The sequence below is a fragment of the Danio rerio genome, chromosome 13, assembly GCF_052040795.2.
Source record: "Danio rerio strain M-AB ecotype USA chromosome 13, GRCz13ab, whole genome shotgun sequence".
Classification (NCBI taxonomy): domain Eukaryota; kingdom Metazoa; phylum Chordata; class Actinopteri; order Cypriniformes; family Danionidae; genus Danio; species Danio rerio.
Window position 1 is genome coordinate 21853297 of NC_141033.1, and position 25742 is coordinate 21879038.

Genomic DNA, 25742 nt, shown 5'->3' on the forward strand with positions numbered 1-25742 from the left:
TGGATGAACGATGTAGAAAATGGATGGACGTAATGTTGTATAGACAGATGAATAATTGATGTAAATGTGGATGGATGATTTCATGGACTGAACAAAAAATACATAAAAAAACAGATGGAAGTTTGAAAAAAATATAGAAACATTTTAGATGGTTTATAGATTATTAAATAGAAAGATTAAAATTGTAAAAAATGATGAATGGATAAAAGACATAAAAAATGGATGATTGAAAGAGATATATTAAAATTTAAGGAATGAAATTAAAGATAAGATAACATTAAATACTGATGGATGGATAAAAACATGTATAAAAGCTGAAAAACAGATTGATGGATGGACATACAGAGGAAAAAAAATAAAAGAAAAGGATGGACATATGGATTAACAATGTAGAAAATAGAAGAAAATCCACGGATGATAAAAGTGGATCAATGCAAGGATGGACAGCTGGAAAAAATATTAAATTTTTTTTAATAAGAACAGATATGTGTCAGCACTGCAGTGTCTCAAACTTTGCTTATGTTTGCTGAAGATGAACGAATATATGAAATATTAACCAATATATCAAAAATGAATACTATGCATGTATATAAACTTATAAATAAATAAGTAATTTAGCTTCTTAAGTAAATGTAATGTGATTTAAACATATTTAAAAATGTGTTTCAAAAAAAATAATAACATCATCTATTTGTTGTTCAGACCAGACACCATGATATAGACAGCCACTAGAAGCGTCTCGATGAGCAAACACAACAGAGAAGACAAAGATATTTCCTATGCAAAGCTCTCACACAATGTCATGTGTGATAGCGAATAAGCCTGTCCAAGTCACATGCACATAGAGGGGGTCTGGACGGCGGGTGGGGGGATGTGCTGAATCGAGGTCGGCTGGGCTGCATCTTTGATTCGGTTGATCCCGGATCTCCGAGTATTGCGGGTGACACAAAGCAGAGCTCGGCTTTGGGCTAATCTCATTACAAAACTTACCAACAGATGAAAAAAAAAAATGAGGAGAGAGAGAAAGGGGGAAGCCTCACAAACCACACCATGCCAGAGCAGTGGCTCACAGAGGCAGGTGTAATGTTACCAAATTAGCCTCTAAACGGTAAAAAGGAGATTATTGCAAATGTCCCGGCTAGCCAGAGCTTGGAGCCCCAAGGGGAGACTCAAATTAGAGGGGACCCTGAGGACTCTGTCCCACAGCAGATACACTGACTGGTGGATGAATGAATGAAGGTGATGCGGAGGAGTACAGTGTGATGGACTTTAGTTAACTCACTGTAGATTGATTAAAGGTAATGATAGTTGGTGTAAATGTGGATGGTTTGATGAACAAAAATATGCAAATATGAATGAATGTATGGATAGGGTCAAATTTGGATGGTCGTTTGGATGGATAAATGATGTAATATTGGATGGATGGAAAATTGGAAGAATGAAAAGTTACAGTTGATGAATGGATGAATAGATGAACCAAATAGATTGATTGATGAACAGATGGATGAAAAACATCAGTGGATGAATGGATTGAAGATGGATTTGGGAAAATATGGATGAAAAATATGGTTTAATGGATAGATGAAAATATAAAATGGATGGATGGATAGATGCACGGATGGAAAAATAAAGAGATCAAATGGATGGATTATATAGATGTAATTTTGGATGAATGAATGAACAAAAATTACAAATAGATGGAAGAATGAAAAGCATGGATGAATGGATAAAAAGATTAACAGTGTACCTGTGTGGGTGACCAGATTAATAAAAAGATCAGTAAGATGAATGGGTGGGTTTAAGATGGATGGATACAAATATAACAAATAGAAGAATGAAAAGATGTAAAAATGACCGAACGAATGAAACAACAAATGGATGTATGAACAGATAAATAAAGATTACTTGGATAGATGAATGGTTGAATAAGATAAATGGGTGGATGAATGAAAAGATGTATATATGGATTAATGAATGGATAAGATTAATGTATGGGATGATGGAAAAATATGTAAAAAAATTGATGAACAGATGGAAAAGATATGATGATGAATGGATGGATAAATATATAACAAATGGATGTAGGAATAAAAAGTTGTACAAATAAACGAATGGATAAAATGAAAATATTCATGCACTTATTTTCTTTTCGGCTTAGTCCCTTTATTAATCTGTGGTTGTCACAGCGGAATGAACCGCCAACTTAACCAGCATATGTTTTACGCAGTAGATCTTCTTCCAGCTGTAACCCATCACTGGGAAACATCCATACACTCATTCACACACATACACTACACTGTAAAAAATGTCTGTGATTTTAACAGTAAAAGTCAGTACAAACTACAGTGAAAACCTGTTAAATAATTAACAGCTCATTTCAGTACAAAATATGGAAAATAGCTGTAACAGATCTAACCTTTGTTTTCAAGAAACTAACCAGAGTGTCTGAAATCTCACCACACACCCTCATTCACTAGTCCCTGAATTAGTCAATTAGTTTAGTCCACTAGACAGAGTGAATGACCACAAATAAGTGAATTGATGAACACCTGCAGCTAACAAGCACAATCACTGGAGGACAGAACAAGAAATAAAACCACAGACACAGCCTCACACCAAGCCAACTGAATTAAAACAGAGGATTATACAACTCCATTAAATAACAGCATTAGCTGCTTCACTGATTACAGTTTGACTTCAGTTCTGTCATATCTGCAAGAATATTTGATAATTAACAAAGGTTTATATTTCTTTATTGAAAATGTTTCATTTGACCTCACCATCATGGAGATCAGAGGCTGCTTTAGTTGGGCTTTTGAACCTTTACTCTTCTATCTTAATGGTTTTCTGTCTGTTATTGACAGCGTTTCTGAACCTCATCAGTTATAGCAAGAAAAGCAACGCAAACCTTCATGTACTTAATACATAATTAATTTAGCAAGTCACAAAAATAAAATGCAAACTATATTATTTAATTGGTGTTATTTGGGACAGTAGTGCAGCTTCAAGAATGGTCGACAAACAATTTTAAAGGAATTGACAATTATAGTTTCATGCAGAAAGCTTCAACATCTTATTTAAGACACACAGACATCAAGAATCAGGATATGAACCTCAACCATGGTTGCTAAAAAAAAAAGCTGCATAATTAAATCATTCCGCAATGCATGCTGGGTACCAGCATAGTACAAAACTCCCAGCATGCATTGCATCATGAATAAATTAGGCAGCTTTATGCTCTTAACATTTTTTTCTTTTCTTTATTTTATGTTGTTTTTGGGGTGTAATATTCAGTAGATTGTTTTGCATTGTTCTGTGTTGTTTTTTATTTGATTTAAATTATTTGTTTGTCACCATTATTGAGATCCAAAGGCTAATTGTTGATGTCTGTGTTTTTTCAAGTTCTGCCATTGTTCAAATATTCTCATTGTGAATGGTGTATTGACACCTGTTAAACTGTCAATGATTGCTGAAGCTTCACTGGTTTCATTTACATTTATTACTCAATTCTTACATTTAACATAACAGTCAACAAGAATGACTTAGATATGATAGATAATCTCATCAGACATTATTTTATTTTGGCTCTTCATGCTATACAAGTAGTACGACTACACAATTTATTATAGCAGCCAAAAGAAAACTATCTTGAAACAAGAAGTTGAAAAATCAGACTTAAGCAGACTCTGTCCTCCATCATGGTGACTTCAAATGAACAACAGAAATTTCATGAAAAGCTTTCGTTCACGTGACAGAAATAAAGTCAAAGTTCAGTAATAAATTAAGCTCCTGATGTTAGTGGAGTTGTTTAATGATCTCTGTTGAGATCTTGAAAAAATAAAAGTTTTATTGTGTAATTATTTTTTTCATTAATTATTTTGTTATTATTTAGAGTTTTATTTTCAGTTGATTTCATCTTTAAATTTGGCTGTAATTTGTGTTATTTGGTCTTGTTGTTCTTTCCTTCAGTGATTCTGCTGTTAGCAGTTGTTCATCAATAACTATTAATCCTCCTTTAATTAGACACTTTATTGTCTCATTAATTTCATCACTGCCTGAGTGTTCAACCCTCTGTAGTGAGGACACTAGTGAGGATTTTGCTCTGCGATTTAAGGGGTTAAATGTGTTCGACGAAAAATACAGACTGTGGAATGTATTTTTAACAGAAATATTCTGTAGATTGAATTTATGAACGTAAAATGTTAAAAACGGTAGATTACTGGCAACCACAGCTGCCTGTATTTTTTGTAACATCAAGAAAAACAACAGCAAAATACTGTAAAACATTTTTGTGGCACCATTGTGGAGGATAGTAGCATCTGTGTGCAAGTCCAAGATGAACTCATAAAGTCTGTTGTTATGCTGCATCTTCTTTTGTTTAAATGTAACTGTGTAGTTACTAATGCAGTGAAAGTCTGTTTGTTAATTAAAGTCACATTTGGGCACAATAATGCATTTAATGACTTTACATTATTTAAAAAGTTTTTTAGTGAACTGATGTACAATGGTTCTCAATATCAATATGCTCAGATATATTACTTAGACATTTAAAATATTGATTTTAATGCCAGTAAATGCCAATTAAAATGTAGTTGCTTAATGCAAATATAAATAATTAACTCAAAGTTTTGTAAATTATCATTGCATCAGTTAATGAATAAAAATTTTTCTTGTTAAAAATACAAAATCTTTCTGTTAAAACAATTTTACAGAAAAATTCTGTATTTTTTACAAAAAATTTCTGGCAACCATAGCTGCCAGTATTTTTCCGTAAATTGTACAGAATTTTTTTTACAGTGTACGTGAAGTTTCACAAAATAATTTCAAGAGGACCACGTGATATGATTGACTCCAGCTGGTCTCTCATCTACAATCATTAGTTAGCCAATCAGATTAATCCAAACTCACTAAAAGTGGCCTAGCAAAAATTACTCCCTTATCTTCATTTTCCTGAAGAAACCCCCCATCCACCCCTTCTCCCCCTTCCTTTCCCACAGGGAGTCTCTAAAACTACCTGATTCGCTCTTACCCTTACATGCTTGATCGACCAGGCGGGAGCCCTGGGCTCAATTTTCTCTGAGCTCAGGCTTCTCTCCCAGGACAGCATGCCAAACCTGCTAACATTTGTAAAAACAGTATCTAAGTGTGAACTCTTAAAGAACAATTTAGCTTACCTAATTCACCTATACCGCATGTCTTTGGAGTGTGGGGGAAACCGGAGCACACGGAGGAAACCCGTACAAACTCTGGGAGAACATGCAAACTCTACACAGAAACGCCAACAGACCCAGCCAGGGCTCGAACCAGCGACCTTCTTGTTGTAAGGTGATTGTGCTGCCTACTGCGCCAATGTGCTATCCTGAATGAAAATATGTGAATGTATATTAATATATGGATAAAAGTTCAAATGAAAAGATGGATAAAAGAGTGTAACAATTGATACTTATAATGACCGTTTTATAATGACAGTTGGATGGATGGATGAAAAAGTGACAAATGAAAGGAAGAATGAAAACGTAAACGTAATGAATGGAATAAGAGATCAAACAGATGAACAGATGGATAAAAAGGTTGGTTGGATGGTGGATGGATGGATGGATAGATGGATGGATGGATAGATAGATGGATAAATTGATGGATAAGATAAATGGCTGGACTGCTGAATGAAAACATACATATGGATTAATGGATGATAAAAAAATCAATAAATGAATGAAACAATGGATAAAAGATGTAAAGAAGGGAATAGATTGAAAAGATATAAAATTCATGGCAGAATAAATTTAAATAAAGTAAATATGGATGAAAAAGATACTGATGAATAAATGAACAAACTACTGAATTCATTGAATGTGGATGAATGAGTGTAGAGGAGGATTTTACTGGCACTGAGGAGGTTTTCGCCCTTAAAAAGTGTAGACAGTGTCTTAGACTGAACTCATCGAACTGTGAGCACATTTATTTACATTTCAATATGAACTTTGGTAATAAAGTGGTTCTTAATTACATTTCTGGAGTAATAACAACCCGAGAACCACAGAACTAACAAATCTCATAAAATTATTCCCAAAACAAATTCTTCTGAAAGATTTTGAGATATTGAGCTTGAAAGTTGCAAACAGTATGTGTGTAACATTGTTTTTTTTTTTTTAAATAAAAAGTCTTAAAATTTAAACAACTTTAAAAAAAAAAAGAATCCCATATTGTAAATAAGTTGTCATTTATTAGGGAGAAAGACAGTGACTGCGTTTAATGACAGTGGAATGTTTGATACCTCACGTCGTCTAGGAGAAAAAAAACTCAGCATATCTCTGTATCTCAGAATATGCACTCAGTAGGTCAGAAAGCTATGTGTGTGTAGACTGTCCTGTCACAAAATGTGGTGATAATTCAACGCGATGGTTGCAAATAGTTTGATTGTGGTGTTCACATGTTTACACTCGGAGAGCAGCATTTACAGTGGATCTGTCGCGGTTCGGTGAGGGGAAAAGGAGCGAGGACTCAAGTGCAAACAATAATTGGGTTTTATTAATAATAAAGTACAAATAAAACAAAAAGGCAAAATAAACTACCCCGAGGGGGAAAACATGAATCAAAAACAGACAAACTTGGCTGGGCTGGGCTGGGCTGGCAAGACATGACTGGAACAGGAACACAGAGGGAATATCGACGACGAACTGACAAAGGACTGAAAACATGAGGGGGATTATAAAGCAAAAAGTAAATTGACATGGGTGAACACAATTAACTAATAATGGGTTAACAAGGAGGGTGGGACTAGACAATAGACGGGAGAGCGCATGACACAGAGAGACAATACAAGCCATGCGCTCACATAACACAACACTGAAGCACACGACAAAAGCACGTGACCACAATGTAAACACCGAACCACGTGCTTTGACAGAAGACGCAAGACACAAGCACACGATGAATGAAAGCACTCACCATGCGCTCACATATGCAGCATGCATGCTTCATCCCAGCGCCGACCAAAACCGAAACAGACAAGACTGAGACGCTGGGAATGAAACACCATGCTGCTGACAGACGAAAACACAAACACGAGTACAAGAGCGCACGCGTCTGAGGGACGCAGAGCGCGCACGCGGCCGCGTCAAGCAGGAGCGCGCACACTCTGCGTACACCCACGACGGCGCGCGCGCACACAGAGACAGAAACAGGACCAGACACGAGTAGTATCCGAGATCTGCCACCAAAACAAGAATTTACAAGATCAGAGTGGCAGAACCCTGACACTACCCCCCCCCAAAAGGGACGCCACCTGGCGTCCCTAAAGGGAACATCCAACAAGGTACAAGACAGACAAGAAACACCACAAGACAACAAAACAGGCAACATCAACAAACACAAGACAGGGAGGTGAACAGGCAAGACATGAAGGGGGGGAGGGAGGGGAGCCAAGTCAGACCCAACAAGACAAACAAGGGAGGGATGGGAGGGCAAAACCAGGGAGGATCAGGAGGGACAGTCCAGGGTGGGTTCAGCGGGTCGGGAGCCCCGGCAGGGAACCAGGGTGAAGCCGGAGGATCCATCCAGGGTGGAAGAGGGGAACACCAGGGAGGAGCAGGGGGGACGACCCACGGAGAGTCTGTGAGGGGAAACAAGGCAGGAGGTCTGTAGAGAGCCGGTTGGGCTGGAGGCGACTTGACAAGAGCCGGTTGGACAAAAGGCCTGAGGGGAGCTGGCTGGACAGAAGGCCGCAGCTGGGGAGCCGGCAGGGCTGAAGGCGGCTGGGCTGAGGCTGGAGGCCTGTGGGGAGCCGGCTGGGCTGGAGGCCTGTGGGGAGCCGGCTGGGCTGGAGGCCAGAGGGGAGCCGGCAGGGCAGGGAGCCGGGCTGGGGCCGGCTGGGCAAGACGTCTGGGTGGCGCCGGCAGGGCAAGACGTCTGGGTGGCGCCGGCAGGGCAAGACGTCTGGGTGGCGCCGGCAGGGCAAGACGTCTGGGTGGCGCCGGCAGGGCAAGACGTCTGGGTGGCGCCGGCAGGGCAAGAAGCCGGGCTGGTGCCGGCAGGGCTATACGTCTGGTTGATGGCAGCAGGGCAAGGAGCCGGGCTGGGGCCGGCAGGGTAAGACGTCTGGTTGGGGCCGGCAGGGAAAAGAGCCGGGCTGGGGCCGGCAGGGCAAGACGTCTGGTTGGGGCCGGCAGGGCAAGGAGCCGGGCTGGGACCGGCAGGGCTAGACGTCTGGTAGGTGCCGGCAGGGAAAGACGTCTGGTAGGTGCCGGCAGGGAAAGACGTCTGGTAGGTGCCGGCAGGGAAAGACGTCTGGTAGGTGCCGGCAGGGCAAGGTGCCGGGCTGGAGCCGGCTGGGCAAGATGTCTGGGTGGTGCCGGCAGGGAAAGGAGCCGGGCTGAAGCCGGCAGGGCAAGGAGCCGGACTGGGACCGGCACTGAGCTGCGTTCAGGGGCTGGAGCCGACACTGGAGGGCGCTCAGGGGCTGGAGCCGACACTGGAGGGCGCTCAGGGGCTGGAGCCGACACTGGAGGGCGCTCAGGGGCTGGAGCCGACACTGGAGGGCGCTCAGGGGCTGGAGCCGACACTGGAGGGCGCTCAGGGGCTGGAGCCGACACTGGAGGGCGCTCAGGGGCTGGAGCCGACACTGGAGGGCGCTCAGGGGCTGGAGCCGACACTGGAGGGCGCTCAGGGGCTGGAGCCATCTTGGCTGAAGAGGCCTTCCTCTTCAATCTCCGCTTCTGGGTGCGGGTTAACCCTTGGGGGGAGGACATGGACTGGGAGGTGGTGCTGGTGGTGATGAGAAGGGTCCCTTCCCCCTCCAGGATCTCCCTCTCCTTCCTCAGGCAGGTGTATTCAACCACCTCCCAATAAGTCCATTCCTTTAAATCACCCAGCTCCTCCCAATCAAGAGGCTCATCCAATCCTGCCAGGAAGAGATGGATGAGGGTCTTCTCATTGAATCCAAGCCCCAACACTGCCTCAAGGAGGCCTTGAGCGTACACACCAAATGGACGACTGTTCTGGTGACATTCCTGCAGTCTCCTGGCAAGGGATTGATCCTGGAGCTTCTTGTTCTGGGAGAGAGCTGGGCGAAGAAATAAACCCATAGTTGCTGAGTCCTCTAATGGTCAGTTCGTACTGTCGCGGTTCGGTGAGGGGAAAAGGAGCGAGGACTCAAGTGCAAACAATAATTGGGTTTTATTAATAATAAAGTACAAATAAAACAAAAAGGCAAAATAAACTACCCCGAGGGGGAAAACATGAATCAAAAACAGACAAACTTGGCTGGGCTGGGCTGGGCTGGCAAGACATGACTGGAACAGGAACACAGAGGGAATATCGACGACGAACTGACAAAGGACTGAAAACATGAGGGGGATTATAAAGCAAAAAGTAAATTGACATGGGTGAACACAATTAACTAATAATGGGTTAACAAGGAGGGTGGGACTAGACAATAGACGGGAGAGCGCATGACACAGAGAGACAATACAAGCCATGCGCTCACATAACACAACACTGAAGCACACGACAAAAGCACGTGACCACAATGTAAACACCGAACCACGTGCTTTGACAGAAGACGCAAGACACAAGCACACGATGAATGAAAGCACTCACCATGCGCTCACATATGCAGCATGCATGCTTCATCCCAGCGCCGACCAAAACCGAAACAGACAAGACTGAGACGCTGGGAATGAAACACCATGCTGCTGACAGACGAAAACACAAACACGAGTACAAGAGCGCACGCGTCTGAGGGACGCAGAGCGCGCACGCGGCCGCGTCAAGCAGGAGCGCGCACACTCTGCGTACACCCACGACGGCGCGCGCGCACACAGAGACAGAAACAGGACCAGACACGAGTAGTATCCGAGATCTGCCACCAAAACAAGAATTTACAAGATCAGAGTGGCAGAACCCTGACAGGATCTTTTAGTCTATAATAATGTAGTGATATAAATGTACTGTAAACTAAGTAAATTAGAAATCATTTTAACTAAGGTACATCTTTAAACACTGAAAGAGTATTTCTGCCACGTGTCGCATGCACTGTAATCCACACGTAAGTCCACCTGCGCTCTCATAGCGGGAAAATAAAAAAAAAACAAAACTTTTTTTGCAGCACATTATAAAAGCAACACTGACAACCCGTATCTCCAAACAATTCTTCTCCCATTTATTTTGCCAACACAACGTGTCTTCTCTTTGCCATCTCAACACTGTTTCATGTACAAACAGTCCTCCAAGCTATCATGCATATTACTGAAGTTGCACCGCATACACAATAGAGCGCGCTAATTGGTTTGAAGTCTTTCTCATGAATTTATGCTGTACACTCAAAGACATCATGATGCACTCCCAGGTACAGACAGCCAGTCTACACGCTGGAATACACAGATCTAATCTCCATGACGCAGCTTCAAAAATTTGTTTAAAACCAGAAGAACAAATGCAAAAACAACCAATTTTCACTTTTTTTTGTGAAATATATGTGTCCTAATAGTGTTTTTAGCAGTGTAGGACACATATATGACTTTCAACAGCTCAAAAAATGTGTTTTGGTGTTTCGTGAACCTTTAACAAAATAAATGGTTTGAGTAGCACTCAAAACAATGTGTTCCATAGTTCAGGGGGAGCAACTGAAAAAGCACAATCTTTTTAAAGTTTGGATCTGGCTTTGGGCACAACAACAATAAAAAATGATCAGAAGAACTCAACTTTCAGAAAAGAGTATCAGCGTACCGATGTTCCCAAATATTTTAGGGGAAAACCATATAGATGGATTTGAAGGGGTGGTCCAGAGTGCATTTTAAAGGCATGGTTGTATTTATGGTGTGCAAGCAATGTGTGCTCATGCTTCATTTGTTAAAAAATCACATTTTCATAAATCATATATATATATATATATATATATATATATATATATATATATATATATATATATATATATATATATATATATATATATTACTGTCATATTTCCTAGTTCCTCTGAAAGCCCACCCTCTGATTAGTCAGCTAACATAATGTGCTATGATTCACAAATCAGCTCCACGTCACCAGGATGCATCACATTCAGTCACTAGCACATGCTGTGCCTCTTCTGTGTAAACTGTGATTTACAACAGATTGTGGGTGTTTACAGGGGTTTGACAGATGAATATTTATAGCTAAATTGTTTGCATGCCAAACAGCATTTGCCATTGTTTACATCCTTGTTTACGTCCTTGCTACAACGTACTGTTAACACTAAAAACTGTGCATGTCATAGACCAATTTTAAAACATGAAAATACTTAAAGGTTGTGACTCACAATCCACAGCTTCAGCTATTATGGTTGAAGCTGCTTCTTTTTTGAGGAGTTTTTAGCCGAAACTATCACTGAACTGGGAGAGATTCTGGAAGCTGTCTTTTGTCAAATGCTAACTGTATCTTTTTAATAATTCCCTGGAAAATAATTAAATTAAACTGTAAGCACTTATCATGTCGTGTCATTGGAAGCCCAAATACAAAAATAGAAGAAGCTCTGTAGATAGCAGCGTTTGGATGGCATTAAAGCTCTTTCTGCTATAACATTACAGCGCCTCTGGCCACGCCCCTTTGCTGCATGTGGTGAATGTTTTTGGTGTATATGTGCGGTGAATGCACGTAACCTAAAGTGATTGTGATCTCACTAACTCGGATGTATTTTTTGTAGTCCCCACACTTCATTTGCTGTAGGCTTTGCTAAGCTAACTCTGTAAAGCTGTGGTCACACTTGAGTTTTCTCCCCATAGACTTCCATTCATACGCATGCGAATGCGTCTGACCGGAAATGCAGGGTCATGTGTCGCAGGTCGCTGCTGTGCAAAGTTCAAGCTTGGTGAACTCTGACCTACGAAATCGCTTTACTTGACTGCGTGAGACCAATCGAGGATCAAAACACAACCTCTCTGGACATAAATTTAAAACATGGAGCAATCGCTCACTTTTTTACTGTCTAATAATCTTGTTTAATCCCGCCTCTTTTCGCAGTGCCGTACGACAGAATTTTGCACACACAAACTCTAGTGTGATCTTAAAAGCCAATGTCTCCACTTGCAATGTACTTTGATCATATAACATTCAGAGATGTTGTTTATGTTCACACAGCTACATTACACATCAACTAAAGTTTAAAATATGATATCACAGTAGACCACCTCTTTAAAAACAAACAATAAAAGTTTATATTTATTTCTAATGATTTCTGCGCCTGAAGTGTTCATGAGCAAAAGTGGGTCTTGCTCCAAAGCCATTTGGCACGTCCACTCACCACATTTCTATTAAAAAAACTTGATTTTCTGTCATCAATTATTCTTCTCTCCTGTCAGGTTAAAAAACAATTACAATCCACCAAGGCAATAACTCACTTTTAAGTCTGAGAGATCAAACTCACAAGCTCAATTTTCCCCCAGCATAAACCCCTGTGCTCTTAAATTACAGCACGCTGCAAATCAACAACTGTTGCTCCTGAAGCCGTCGGGCCAAAGATGACACTGCTGGAGGTCGATTGGCAAATGACTCTGTCAGCTACCACTTAAAACCGCTGCCTGTGTTCTTCTCATAAAAATGCTGCATAGAAGATGTGATAGAGTGTGCATGATCTAGGGAGCCCGGACCCGAAGTCGTCTAATCTCTGGCTGGATTAGTGTGGCAGATTGTTGCCATATGTGGCACGGCTCTCTGCTTCCACCATGACAATGATCAAGAGCGGTGTGCAGAGTTTTCCTCTCTTAGAGCGACTTAAGTGCTATTACTGGAGTTTAAAACCCTCCTAAAAGGGCTTCCATGAAAAAGAGAGAAGATGTCTACCGAGCTGTCTGGAAAATGTGGCAGTGGGGTACTTCGTTTTAAAATATCGTTTTAAAATATTCATCCATAACAGATAGACAAACTTTGTTACTTTACCGTTAATTACTACAAAAGTGTCTTTCAAGTCATCTCTGCTTTTATTCTAAAGTAAAAAAAAAAATACATATAGATCATGGTGAGGCCTTTAAAATGGAAAGCCAGGGTGCTACATTTATACTGGAATATTTATAATAGTATAATCAGAAGCAAAATCATATTTATTAGTGTAGGTTTACAAGTAATTTGTCTTGGTAAACTTGGGTGGCACGTTGGCTCAGTGGTTAGCACTGTCACCTCACAACAAGAAGGTTACTGGTTTGAATCTCAGCTGGACCAGTTGGCATTTCTGTGTGGAGTTTGCATGTTCTCCCCTTGTTGCCGTAGGTTTCCTCCGGGTGCTCCAGTTTCCCCCACAGTCCAAAGACATGCGGTGTAGGTGAAATGAATACATTAAATTGTCTGTAGTGTATGAGTGAATTCAAGATTGTGTGGGTGTTTCCTAGTACTGGGTTGCAGCTGGAAAAGTATCCACTGTGTAAAACATATGTTGGAATAGTTGATGGTTCATTCTGCTGTGGCGACCCCTGATAAATAAGGCACTAAGCCGAAGGAGAATGAATGAATGAATGAAAATTGGTGCTTGACAAGGACAACAGAACAAAAAAAATGTGAAAACGTAATATAATAATGAGGTAAACAATTGTAAAGTAAGGTGAGTAAATGTTAAACTCTACAATAAGACATTTTAAAAAATAGAAAATACAGAGTGGCGACGCAGTGGCACAGTAGGTAGTGCTGTCACCTCACAGCAAGAAGGTTGCTGGTTTGAGTCTCGTCTGGGTCAGTTGGCGTTTCTGTGTGGAGTTTGCCTGTTCTCCCTGCGTTTGCGTTGGTTTCCTCTGGGTGCTCCGGTTTCCCCAATAGTCCAAAGACATGCGGTACAGGTGAATTGGGTAAGCCAAATTGTCCGTAGTGTATGAGTGTGAGTTAGTGTGTATGGATGTTTCCCAGAGATGGGTTGCAGCTGGAAGGGCATCTGCTGCGTAAAACATGTGCTGGATAAGTTGGCAGCTCATTCCGCTGTGGTGACCATACATTAATAAAGGGACTAAGCTGAAAAGAAAGAGAATGAATGAATAAATTAATAAAATACAGAATAAACAGAATACAGAATAAACTTAATGCAGAGTCTAATTGCTAAAATAAAAAAATTATAATAATAAAAAAAGTTTATGGTCATATACAGTTGAAGTCAGAATTATTACCCCCTTTGATTATCTTTTTTTTATTTAACATTTCCGAAATTTTGTTTAGCAGAGCAAGGACATTTTCACAGTATGTCTGATATGTCTGATAATATTTTTTTCTTCTGGAGAAAGTCTTGTTTTATTTCAGCTAGAACTAAAGCAGTTTGTAATTTTTTAGGATCAAAATTATTAGCCCCCTTTAAGCATCCCCCCCCCCCCATAGTCTACAGAACAAACCATCATTATAAAATAATTTGCCTAATTACCCTATCCTCCCTAGTTAACCTAATTAACCTAGTTAAGCCTTTAAATGTCACTTTAGGTTGTATAGAAGTGTCTTGAAAAAATATCTAGTCAAATATTATTTACTGTCATCATAACAAAAACAAAATAAATCAGTCATTAGAAATTAGTTATTAAAACTATTACTTTTAGAAATGTGTTGAAAAAATGTTCTCTTCATTAAACAGAAATTGGGAAAAAAATAAACAGAGGGGCTGATAATTCAGTCTGTTAAGTAACCTGTAATAATTCAGTCCTTTAAGCTAAACATGCAGTGACTTCATCTTATGTGGTTTTATTGGTGGGTATGCGAACCAGCTTATAAGTGAATAGCACCGCTTACTGTGATGGAGGTGCACAAGTGCAACAAGTTCTCATCTAATTCATTCGATTATTTCTATATTTAGTTTCAAACCACTAGAATAAATCATTTAACACAACTAAACTTGTTACAATCTTTTCTTAAAAACATATTTGTATTCCGCAAATTGAGCAAGTGGGCGACGTGGTGGTGTTTCTGTGTGGTACTTGCATGTTCTCCTTGCATTCGCGTGGGATTCCTCCAGGTGCTCCTGTTTCCCTCACAGTCCAAAGACATGCGGTACAGGTGTATTGGGTAGGCTAAATTGTCCGTAGTGTATGAGTGTGAGTGAGTGTGTATGTATGTTTCCCAGAGATGGGTTGCAGCTGGAAGGGCATCTGCTGCGTAAAATGTGTGCTGGATAAGTTGGCAGTTCATTCCACTGGGGCGACCCCAGATTAATAAAGAGACTAAGCCGAAAATAAAATAAATGAATGAATGAAATTAAGCAAGTGGCTTGTTGACTTTTACAGAAAGGTTAATCATTTTCTTTCAATAGCATTTTTATATTAGCTGTTATTCATGAAAATATTTCAAACAATTAAAGAGTCAATTAAATAAACACATTAAATAACATTTACATTTCAACTAATGAATTAATAAGCAATTAATGTAAGTATAACATGTATAAAGTGAATGTTCTGGTTGAAGAGATGCATTCCTTTGTTTCTTTCTCCTCTCCGATGCAGCGAGGCTTCAGCTCATTGTTACATAAAGTTGTGTAACAAATGAGCCGTGCCGCTTTGAACTGCTTGACCACACCAGGCTGCAGAAGGACCTCAACATGTGGCAGCAATAAGATGTGCCCGAGACATGTGGGAGACAGAGCATTCCTGCCAAGCTCATTAAAGCTGAAAACACTCATCCCGCAAACACTGCCGCTCTCAGAGACATGTGTCTTTATTTTAACACTATGGCTGGGGTAGTTGCGAGAGGAGGGTCAGATGAGGAATCCGGGCCTCTGTGGAGAGAAGGAAAAAAAAGTTGTCAGGTTGACACTGTTTGGGGGTTTAACTATGTGTGTTTGGGGTTTAATGTAAGCTCAAAGAGCAGCACTTGTTGGTTACAAAGAGGTGGTTTTGTCTTGTCCATTTCAAGTTTTTAAAAAGTAGATTAAAGTGAAGTCTTTATTATGGAATCAATTTATTAAAATTAATGCTGGATTTTATTTATTTTAATGTGATAATAATACTGTAGTACATGCATAGCTACAAAATGTAAACAATACACATTAAAAAATGTATTTAATGAATGAAACATTACATGAAGTTAACAGATAAATGAATAAATAAATGATGAAGTGAAAATATGTATATATTTTTTTTGTAAGAATTAAAAAATCATACATTTCAATTACATTCAACATTACATCCTTGTTTCCTTGACAACACAAAGCTAAAATTACAGTAAAAATGTAATCAATAAAATTAATGCAATGAATGAATTACATTTTATGTACTATTAATAATAAATAATTATTTTGTTTACTAATTAAATACAAAATTAACAAACAAAGTTTTGAAAATTTACACCAGTTCTAAAATTTGTAGCAAAACATTTGTAAAAACTGTAAATGCTCTAAAAAATATATATTTAATTTTGAAGACACTTAAAAATATAAACAATTTCTAAAATTAAATATTAATATAAAATATGTAATAAATATAAATAACTAAATGAATTGCAAACATATATTATTTATAAATAAATAAATAAATAAATAAATAAATAAATAAATAAATAAATAAATAATAATAAAGAAGCTCAGTGTCCATCTCTTCAGCTTCTGTGTAGTCTTCTACTACTTCAGACCACTAAAACATTTAAGGCAGTTTTACTGTATGGCCCTAATTTATAAATCAAAGATGAAAAGTCCAGTAAAAGTTCATTAGTTCATTTAACAAAGTGACAGAAGCAACAACGCCCCTCTGTGATGAAAACATTCAGCCTATTAAACTGCACTATAAACTCATTTGTTTGCTGTTCATCCATCTGCCCACCGTACAGTTTGTTTTTACCCAATTTTCAACAAAAGCCATTCGGGTTTCTCCTCTGACAAGCACAACTACAAACAGCAGTAATGAACAAATCTGCTAATGTTTTAACTTGACAGACATAAGAGGACTCATGTATTTGTACACACAACATCTTGACATGAGATTTAGCATTTCCAAAGGCCTCCAAATGCTTAAAAGTGATATGAGGAGGGGGGGAGGGAATAAAAAAAAAAACAGAATAAAAACAAAATGGCCACCGGGGAGGCTCTTTTTCTGGATGTAAGGAGACATCTGGCATGATTATTTTTGAGCTCTTCTGCTAATCCGCTAGAAATGTAAACTGGTGAGGGGACGTGCCAAATGGCTTTGGAGCAAGACTGCCTTTTTGGACTTGTGGAAGATTCAAATGAGTTTTCATAGACGCGTTCGCGGCATTATTGGAAAACGCAGTGAAACAATTGTAATTAGTTTTCATGCTGTCACATTTATCATCATTATCCTAGTTTTTAGACATGCCAAATTTACTCCACCATTTAATGCCACTGCCATATGCAGGGAAGCCTGGAAAGATGCTGTTGTGTTTTTTTATTCCTTCTTCTTCCATTTTTTTGCAAACGTCGAGCATTGTCAGATGTGTGATATGTGGCAGCGTTGCCCGGGATGCTCGTCGTGTGGGTACCATTCAGAGGTGGCCTTGCCTCCCCTAATCCACTTGTCAGTGTTGACTGCCAAGCAAGTCGTCCCACACACTCCACAATGTGAGTTTATTCAGTGATCTGGGACAGAAACTGCATCTGCCCACTGCTGAGGCCATGAAGAGCCATTGAAAAACACCCACGAGCCCAAACTCACAGCACATCCACAGCTCGCTTTAAAAAGGATCATGTAAAACTCTTTAGCTTAAACGCCGTGGCTTCATTTCCAAATGTTTTCCAGCAAACTTTGCATTCTGCCAGCTGAGAGCTAATGTGTTTTCAAATTGCATGCAGTAGATGTTGTTTTATATGCGCGTTAGTAAGCTTGTAAAACATTTGTGTTTTGGTGTTTGTTTTTTGTGTTAATGAAGTATATTACAGTGTAAGAGAAGACATGTAGATCAGGGGTTCCTAAACTTTTTAGTCTATGACTCCCAAAATAACAATGCCAGTTACTACAGACCCTCACTAACCTCATAGGTGTTATAAATATACAAATGTTGTGCACAATGGCACAATGGCACACCGATAGTCATCAAAGTACCGCGACAGCGTTCCGAGATCAGACGATTGATTCAGACTGTGCGGCATCTGAAGAGCGGCTGCTCGAGCTCTGATGACGACACCAATATTACACGATTGGCCGAGTTCACTGCATGACAACAACTACCTCTGTTTCGGGTTTATTGTTGGACAAATTCCGATTTACAAATTTCGAAACAAACAATTCACTTTTCATACCCTCTCTATTTTTTACATCATGCTTATTAAAAGATTACAATTTTTTTTACTGCAGTATGATCTTTTGTAAAATAATTTGGTTATAAAGGCTGCCTTGTTTGCACAGGTTTATTTTCAACCTTTTTTATTCAGACTATTTACTGCATTCAGCTCCATAAATGATTTAAATGATATATTTTAGTAAATATTTAAATATTAACTCAAATAAGTCTTACAGACTTGAAATAAAATAATTATCATCATTGATCTTGACACTCTAAAGGTTTCTTAACAAATTAAGTTAAAAAACTATTGTATTAAATAATTATAAAATGATTTTTTTTATGATTATAAAACATATATATATTTTATTTTGGCGAAGCAGTGGCGCAATAGGTAGTACTGTCGCCTCACAGCAAGAAGGTCGCTGGGTCGCTGATTAGAGCCTCGGCTCAGTTTTCCCCACAGTCCAAAGACATACGGTACAGGTGAATTGGGTAGGCTAAAATTGTCTGTAGTGTAAGAGTGTGTGTGATTGAGTAAGTGTGGATGTTTCTTATGGGTTGCGGCTGGAAAGGCATCCGCTGCGTAAAAACTTGCTGGATAAGTTGGCGGTTCATTCCGCTGTGGCGACCCCAGATTAATAAAGGGACTAAGCCGACAAGAAAATGAATGAATGAATGAATATATTTTATTTCCTGTCTAGCCGGCTATACCTGGTCTTTCTGGTAAACTTCTACTGAAAGTGTTGGTCACTCATTTTAGGAATGTCCTTTTGTTGAATCTTTTTGGATTAAAGTGCTTTTTTGAAAATGCTTTCATTATCCAAAATAATCTTAATCATTGTTGCAGACTTAATCAAAACACCCTGTTTTGGCTCCTACCTGATAGAAGGTTGAGAGGGGAGTTTGAGCTCGGGTAGATCTTAAGAACTCCTGTTTATAAATGTCAAATTATGGATTACTATGGAAATATACTGCTGACTAGAGCTTGTAGTGTCAATTTGGTTTGTAAATTCGCCTATAAAGCATACCTTTGGACTGTGGAAAGAAACCCACGCGAGCACAGGGGGAACATGTAAACACCTCACAAAAACATCGGCTGGCTTGGTGAGAATTTGAACCAGTGACAATTCTTGGTGTGAGGCAGCAGTGCAAACCACTGGGCCGCCATGCCACACTGTCTAGAAAGGAAGGGAGGAGTAGGAGAGGAAGGGGGGAGTCTTCAAATTGAAGATACTGAGGTAAGAACGTTCGAGGTTACTAAAGTAACCCTTCGTTCCCCGAGGAGGGGAATGGAAGCACTATAAGTGGATTTGATGTTCTAAATCCACGTATGGGAGATTCGGTTCAGAAGCTACTCGTCTGAAAGAGTATTGAACGGGCCAATTAAGAATGAATTGGCAGTGCAAGCCTGCGCAGGTGTACTGCATAGGCTTAATTAACTGAGCATATAAGCACACCTGGCGCCAGCAGACGCTATCCTTTTTAAGCTGAAGAGACTTTTAACAGCCAAGGGACAGTCATTATGGCGACGGAGTATAGTGCTTCCGTTCCCCTCCTCGGGGAACGAAGGGTTACTTTAGTAACCTCGAACGTTCCCCTTCGGGGGGAACTCCAGCACTATAAGTGGATTTGATGTTCTAAATACACGTATGGGAGCCCATTGAAAGCGCCATAATGACTGCACCTTACCAACACCCATCATGAGAGAGCGGTCAGGCAAGCGTGACGCACCCAGATCATGAGAGGCGTGGTCCTCCAACGTGCCCTTGGCCCTAACTTATCCCACTTCAAAGAAGTTTTACGGAATAGGTATATTTTTTTGGGAGTCGCTAGCGTCTAGATAATTCTAGGAATATACGACAGTACGTTGGGAAGCGTGCCATCCCAGTAGGGAGGACGCTGCGGAGACCATCCGCACCCAATAGGGGAAACAAATGGAATTACATATGGACTAACCCTGAGAAGGGGGAGTGCGCATAAGAAGGTGGTTAGCAGATAGGGAAAGCACGGGTCCACCCAGGGGGGGGAACTTAACCGTGGCGGAAAAGCATATGGGGATCACCAGCGGGGATCGGCCATAGCAGGCACCTATACCCAAAAACGCGGGCTGACCAGCGGGCAGACCTACAACGTAGTGGGCCAGCAAGTGACTCCTCCGCTGAGTCAGTGCTGGGGGCCTCTGAGGAATCTGCAGGGCTCACCGAATGGGGAACTTTACTGACAGACAGGAGGGTGCACATCTCTCCGTGTTAGGGAAAAAAGGCACCTCAAGCGTGTACAACACCTACCGAGTTGTTTCCTCAATCACCAAAGGTCCCTAACACCCTTGAGGAAACCGGCTCCACTCGCAGATTATAAAATCTTGCAAATGTGTTGGGTGTCGCCCAGCCCGCAGCTCTACAATGTCTGTTAAAGAAGCGCCGCGCGCACACGCCCAAGAGGATGCAACGCTCCGAGTGGAGTGTGCACGCACTCCCGGGGGGCGCGGCTGACCTCTGCTCAAATAAGCACATGAAATGGCCTCCACAATCCAGTGGGATAACGTTGTTTAGACACGGCACTTCCCTGCTCGAAGGGATCAAATCGCAGGCTCGTGAGAACGAGGGCAAGATCCCAAGAGGGCGTGAGAGGGGGGCGAGTTGGATTAATTCGCCTAGCACCTTTGAGGAACCGGATGATGAGGTTATGCTTTCCCACGGTGCCGCCAGCCACCGCGTCATGGTGAGCGGAGATGGCGGCAACGTAAACCTTGAGAGTGGAGGGCGACAGCCTACTGTCCAGCTTCTCTTGAAGGAAAGAGAGCACAACACTGATCTGGCAAGATTGGGGGTCTTCTCTGCGAGAGACACACCACTCAGTGAATAGACTCCACTTCAGGGCGTAGGCGCGCCTCGTAGAGGGGGCCCTAGCCTGAGTCATGGTATCAACCACCGCGGGCGGCAGATTACCTAAGTCTTCCTCGCGTCTATGGACCACACGTGGAGGTTCCAGAGATCGGGACGAGGGTGCCAGACGGTGCCTTGTCCCTGAGAAAGTAGGCCTCTCTCAAAGGGATCTGGGGGGTGCTGGAGTTCCCCCCGAAGGGGAACTCTGGTTCCCCTTCGGTTGGGGAACTCCAGTGCTATAAGTGGATTTGATGTTAAAATCCACGTATGGAAGGTTTCGGTTCAGAAGCCGCTTGTCTGAAAGAGTATTGAACGGGCCAATGAAAACAATGAATTGGCAGCGTAAGCTTGCGCTGGTGTGCCTCATTGCCAATTATCCCAGCATATAAGCACACCTGGCGCTAGCAAACGCCATCCTTTTCGCTTCAGAGACTTTTCTGATCGAGTTCATGAGGGTTCCTCTTGCTGCTGCGACAGCGACGTCGAGTGAACGAGTGTTTCCCGTTCCAGAGCGAGTCTACGCAGCGGTAGACGGTCGAGCTGGGTCTCTCCTTTGCCTGGCGTTCCTTTGGGTTCGGTCCTCCAGAGCGGTGCGTATTGTTGCAAATTTTCCTAAAAGAGCAACACAGTCGTGCAGCACGTCCTTTTCAGGATGGCGCTCCGACTGTGTGTTTCTGGTTGCAGGGGTTTCCTGGCTCCGGATGATGGACACGATCACTGCATTACATGTTTGGGGGTCCAGCATGTTAATGTGGTGCTCGGGGGTGGTTCATGTCGTCACTGCGATGCCATGACCGTCACGCAGTTGAGATCGCGGCTAACTTTCGTAAGAGAGCGAGCCACCACAGTCGCCTCCTGCTCTGCAGCGGGCGCTCGGGCAGATCTGAGGGTTTCAGCGGGAGATAATCTGCCGCCTAAGGGCTCGGGGACCTCTCGCTCCTCCAAGCGCTCCATCCAAGCTTCGGGTACTGGGAGTGATCCGTCTAATCAGATGGTAGCTCTCACGCTCGCTGACACCGGAGACCAGATGTCCTCCGCGGCATCGGAGGGTGGGCTTTCACTGTCCGACGATGATCAGGACCCGTTTTCCCCCTCTGGGCAAGCGAGCGCCGTCAAAACGGATCCTGAAGCGGATATGTTAGCCGTGCTTTCCCGGGCCGCTTCGGCCGTCGAGTTGGAGATGGTTCATCCCCCAGCCCCGCGGCCGGACCGACTAGATGGGTGTTACGTAGAGGACCAAAAGGCGAAGCCTTTAAAGCCTCTCGTCCCCTTCTTCCCGGAGGTGCACAGTAGGCTCACGCAGTCTTGGAGGGCACCTTTCTCTGCCCGCGCTGCGTCCACCTCCGCCCTCACCACCCTTGATGTTGGAGCTGCCAGGGGGTATGAGGCGATCCCGCCGGTGGAGCGCGCCATTGCGGTCAATCTCTGTCCGTGTGGCGCCCCTACTTGGCGCGGTCCGCCCCATCTCTCGTCCAAAGCCTGTAGGTTATTTGCCTCCCTCGGAGCTAGAGCTTACAAGCCTGCGGGCCAGGCTGCTTCCGCCTTGCACGCGATGGCCACCTACCAGCGCTACCAAGCGCAGGCGCTGGCCGAGCTGCACGAGGGTGGGTCTAACCCAGGCTTGTTACACGAGCTGCAGACCGCGACCGACTATGCTATCCGGACTACTAAGTCCACCGTGTGTGCACTGGGGAAGACGATGTCCACACTTGTGGTCCAGGAACGCCACCTAAGGCTAAACCTGGCTGATATGCGCGATGTTGACAAAGTTCGCTTTCTTGACTCGCCCATATCCCAGGCTGGCCTGTTCGGCGACACCGTCGGTGAATTCACCCAGTAGTTCAAGGCGGTGAAGGAGCAGTCGGATGCGATGGGCAATGTCATCTATCGGCGGGACCGTAAGCCCGCTCCGTCCACCGAGCCGGCAGCCCCTCCTGCCCAGGGTGCCGCTAAGTCCGGTAAACGGACCGCGAAGCGTCCCTGAGACAGGCCATCCGGAAAGGAGGAAATTTGCTCTTTCCCCGCTGGAGAGCGGGGCCCATATTTCAACGGTACTTTTCAGTGCCACCAAAAATCCAATGAAAGAGCACCTTTCCCTTTCCCCGGATGTGACAGCTCAAGCCCTGCCAGTCTGGGACACGCCGCCTCTCGCTCGCAGGGTCTACATGCTCCGCCAGCGGCTCACAGGCGCTGGGGGGACGGTCTCCTTTCTCCCAGCCCCCAAGCCCCCTCTCCGGAGTCAGGGTGCGGAGCCAGAGCGAATCACTCTCCTCCAGCTCTTCTGTGGGACCCTCGCGCTCTCCGGATCAGCACACCCAATCCGCGCTGTCCCACCACTGGTACGTCAGCAGTTGTAGCGATGACGCCATTAGCGAGGGCTCTGCCTGCCTGGTTAGCGCGGGCCAGCCCCTCGCGGTGGCTCATACGCACAATCAGACTCGGCTATGAGATTCAGTTCTCGAAACGGCCTCCCACGGGCGTGTTCACGGGCGTGTATTTTACCATGGGTCAACCCCCTGTCCGCCCCTGTCTTGCGAGAGGAGATTGCTGCCCTCCTGGCGAAGGGTGCAATCGAGCCAGTTCCTACAGCTGAGATGGAGAGCGGGTTTTACAGCTCGTACTTCATCGTACCCAAAAAGAGCGGTGGGTCCCGACCAATCCTAGATCTGCGCATTTTGAACCGCTGTCTTCACAAGCTGCTGTTCAGAATGCTTATGCAGAACCGCATTCTCTGATGCGTTCGTCCTCAGGATTGGTTTGCAGCCATAGACCTGAAGGATGCGTATTTTCATGTCTCCATTCTTCCGCGCCACCGCCAGTTTCTGCGGTTTGCGTTCGAAGGTCGAGCGTGGCAATACAAGGTCCTGCCCTTCGGGCTCTCTCTGTCTCCGCGGGTTTTCACCAAACTCGTGGAGGGTGCCTTAGCGCCCCTTCAGCTTGCGGGCATCCGCATACTCAATTATCTCGACGACTGGCTGATTTTAGCCCACTCGCGGGAGCAATTGACTATGCACAGAGACAAGGTGCTTCGGCATCTTTGCCTATTGGGGTTGCAGGTCAACCGAGAAAAGAGCAAACTCGCCCCGGTGCAGAGGATCTCTTTTCTCGGGATTAAGCTGAACTCGGTCACCATGGTAGCGCGCCTCTCCGGAGAGCGTGCTTGCCTGTTGCTGAACTGTCTGAGGGAGCTCGACAGCAAAATAGTGGTCCCACTGAAATACTTTCAGAGGCTCCTGGGGCATATGGCATCCGCTGCGGCTGTCATGCCGCTCGGACTACTCCATATGAGACCACTTCAGCACTGGCTTCTAGATCAAGTTCCAAGACGCATATGGCATGCGGGCGCACACCGAGTCTCGTTTACTGTGCTGTGTCGCCGCACCCTCAGCCCCTGGAACGAACCCTCGTTCCTGCAGGCCGGTGTGCCTCTGGGACAGGCGTTCAGTCATGTTGTTATTTCAACAGATGCTTCCAACACGGGCTGGGGAGCCGTGTGTTGCGGGCATACAGCTGCGGGCCTGTGGAAAGGTGCCCAGCTGCATTGGCAAATCAATTGCCTAGAGCTGTTGGCAGTGTTCCTCGCTCTCCACCACTTTTTTTTGGTGCTGGAGCAGCAACATGTGCTGGTCAGGACGGACAGTACGGTGGCGGCAGCGTGTATCAACCGCATGGGGGGTACGCGCTCTCGCCACATGTCTCAGCTCACCTGCCGTCTGCTCCTCTGGAGTCACCCGCGGCTGAAATCGCTGCGCGCCATTCACATCCCAGGTATGCTCAACCGTGCAGCCGATGCGCTCTCACGGCAGCAAATTCACTCTGGAGAAGGGAGACACCACCCTGAGTCTGTTCAGCTGATATGGGCGCGATTCGGGGAGGCCCAGATCGATCTGTTTGCTTTCCCCGAGAACGCTCATTGCCAGTTGTTCTTTTCCCTGATCGAGGGCACTCTTGGCATGGATGCACTGGCCCACAGCTGGCCTCGGGGCACACGCAAGTATGCGTTTCCCCCAGTGAGCCTACTCGCGCAGCTATTGTGCAAGGTCAGGGAGGACGAGGAGCAGGTTCTGCTAGTTGCGCCCCTCTGGCCCAACCGGACCTGGATATCAGAGCTCTCCCTCCTCGCGACGGCCCCTGGTAGATCCCTTTGAGAGAGGACCTACTTTCTCAGGGACAGGGCACCATCTGGCACCCTCGCCCCAATCTCTGGAACCTCCACGTGTGGTCCCTAGATGCGAGGAAGACTTAAGTAACCTGCCGTCTGCGGTGGTTGATACCATCACTCAGGCTAGAGCCCCCTCCACGAGGCGCGCCTACGCCCTGAAGTGGAGTCTATTCACTGAATGGTGTGTCTCTCGCAGAGAAGACCCCTGGACTTGCCAGATCAGTGTTGTGCTCTCTTTCCTTCAAGAAAAGCTGGAGAGCAGGCTGTCGCTCTCCACTCTCAAGGTTTACGTTGCCGCCATCTCCACTTATCACGACGCGGTAGCTGGCGGCACCAAGGGAAAGCATAACCTCACCATCCGGTTCCTCAGAGGCACTAGGCGAATTAATCCAACTCGCCCCCCTCTCATGCCCTTTTGGGATCTCGTTCTCACAAGCTCACGTTCAGATCCCTTCGAGCCACTCAATTCAGTATCCTTAAGATTTCTGTCCCTGAAGACAGCTCTGCTGGTCGCATTGGCCTCCATTAAGAGG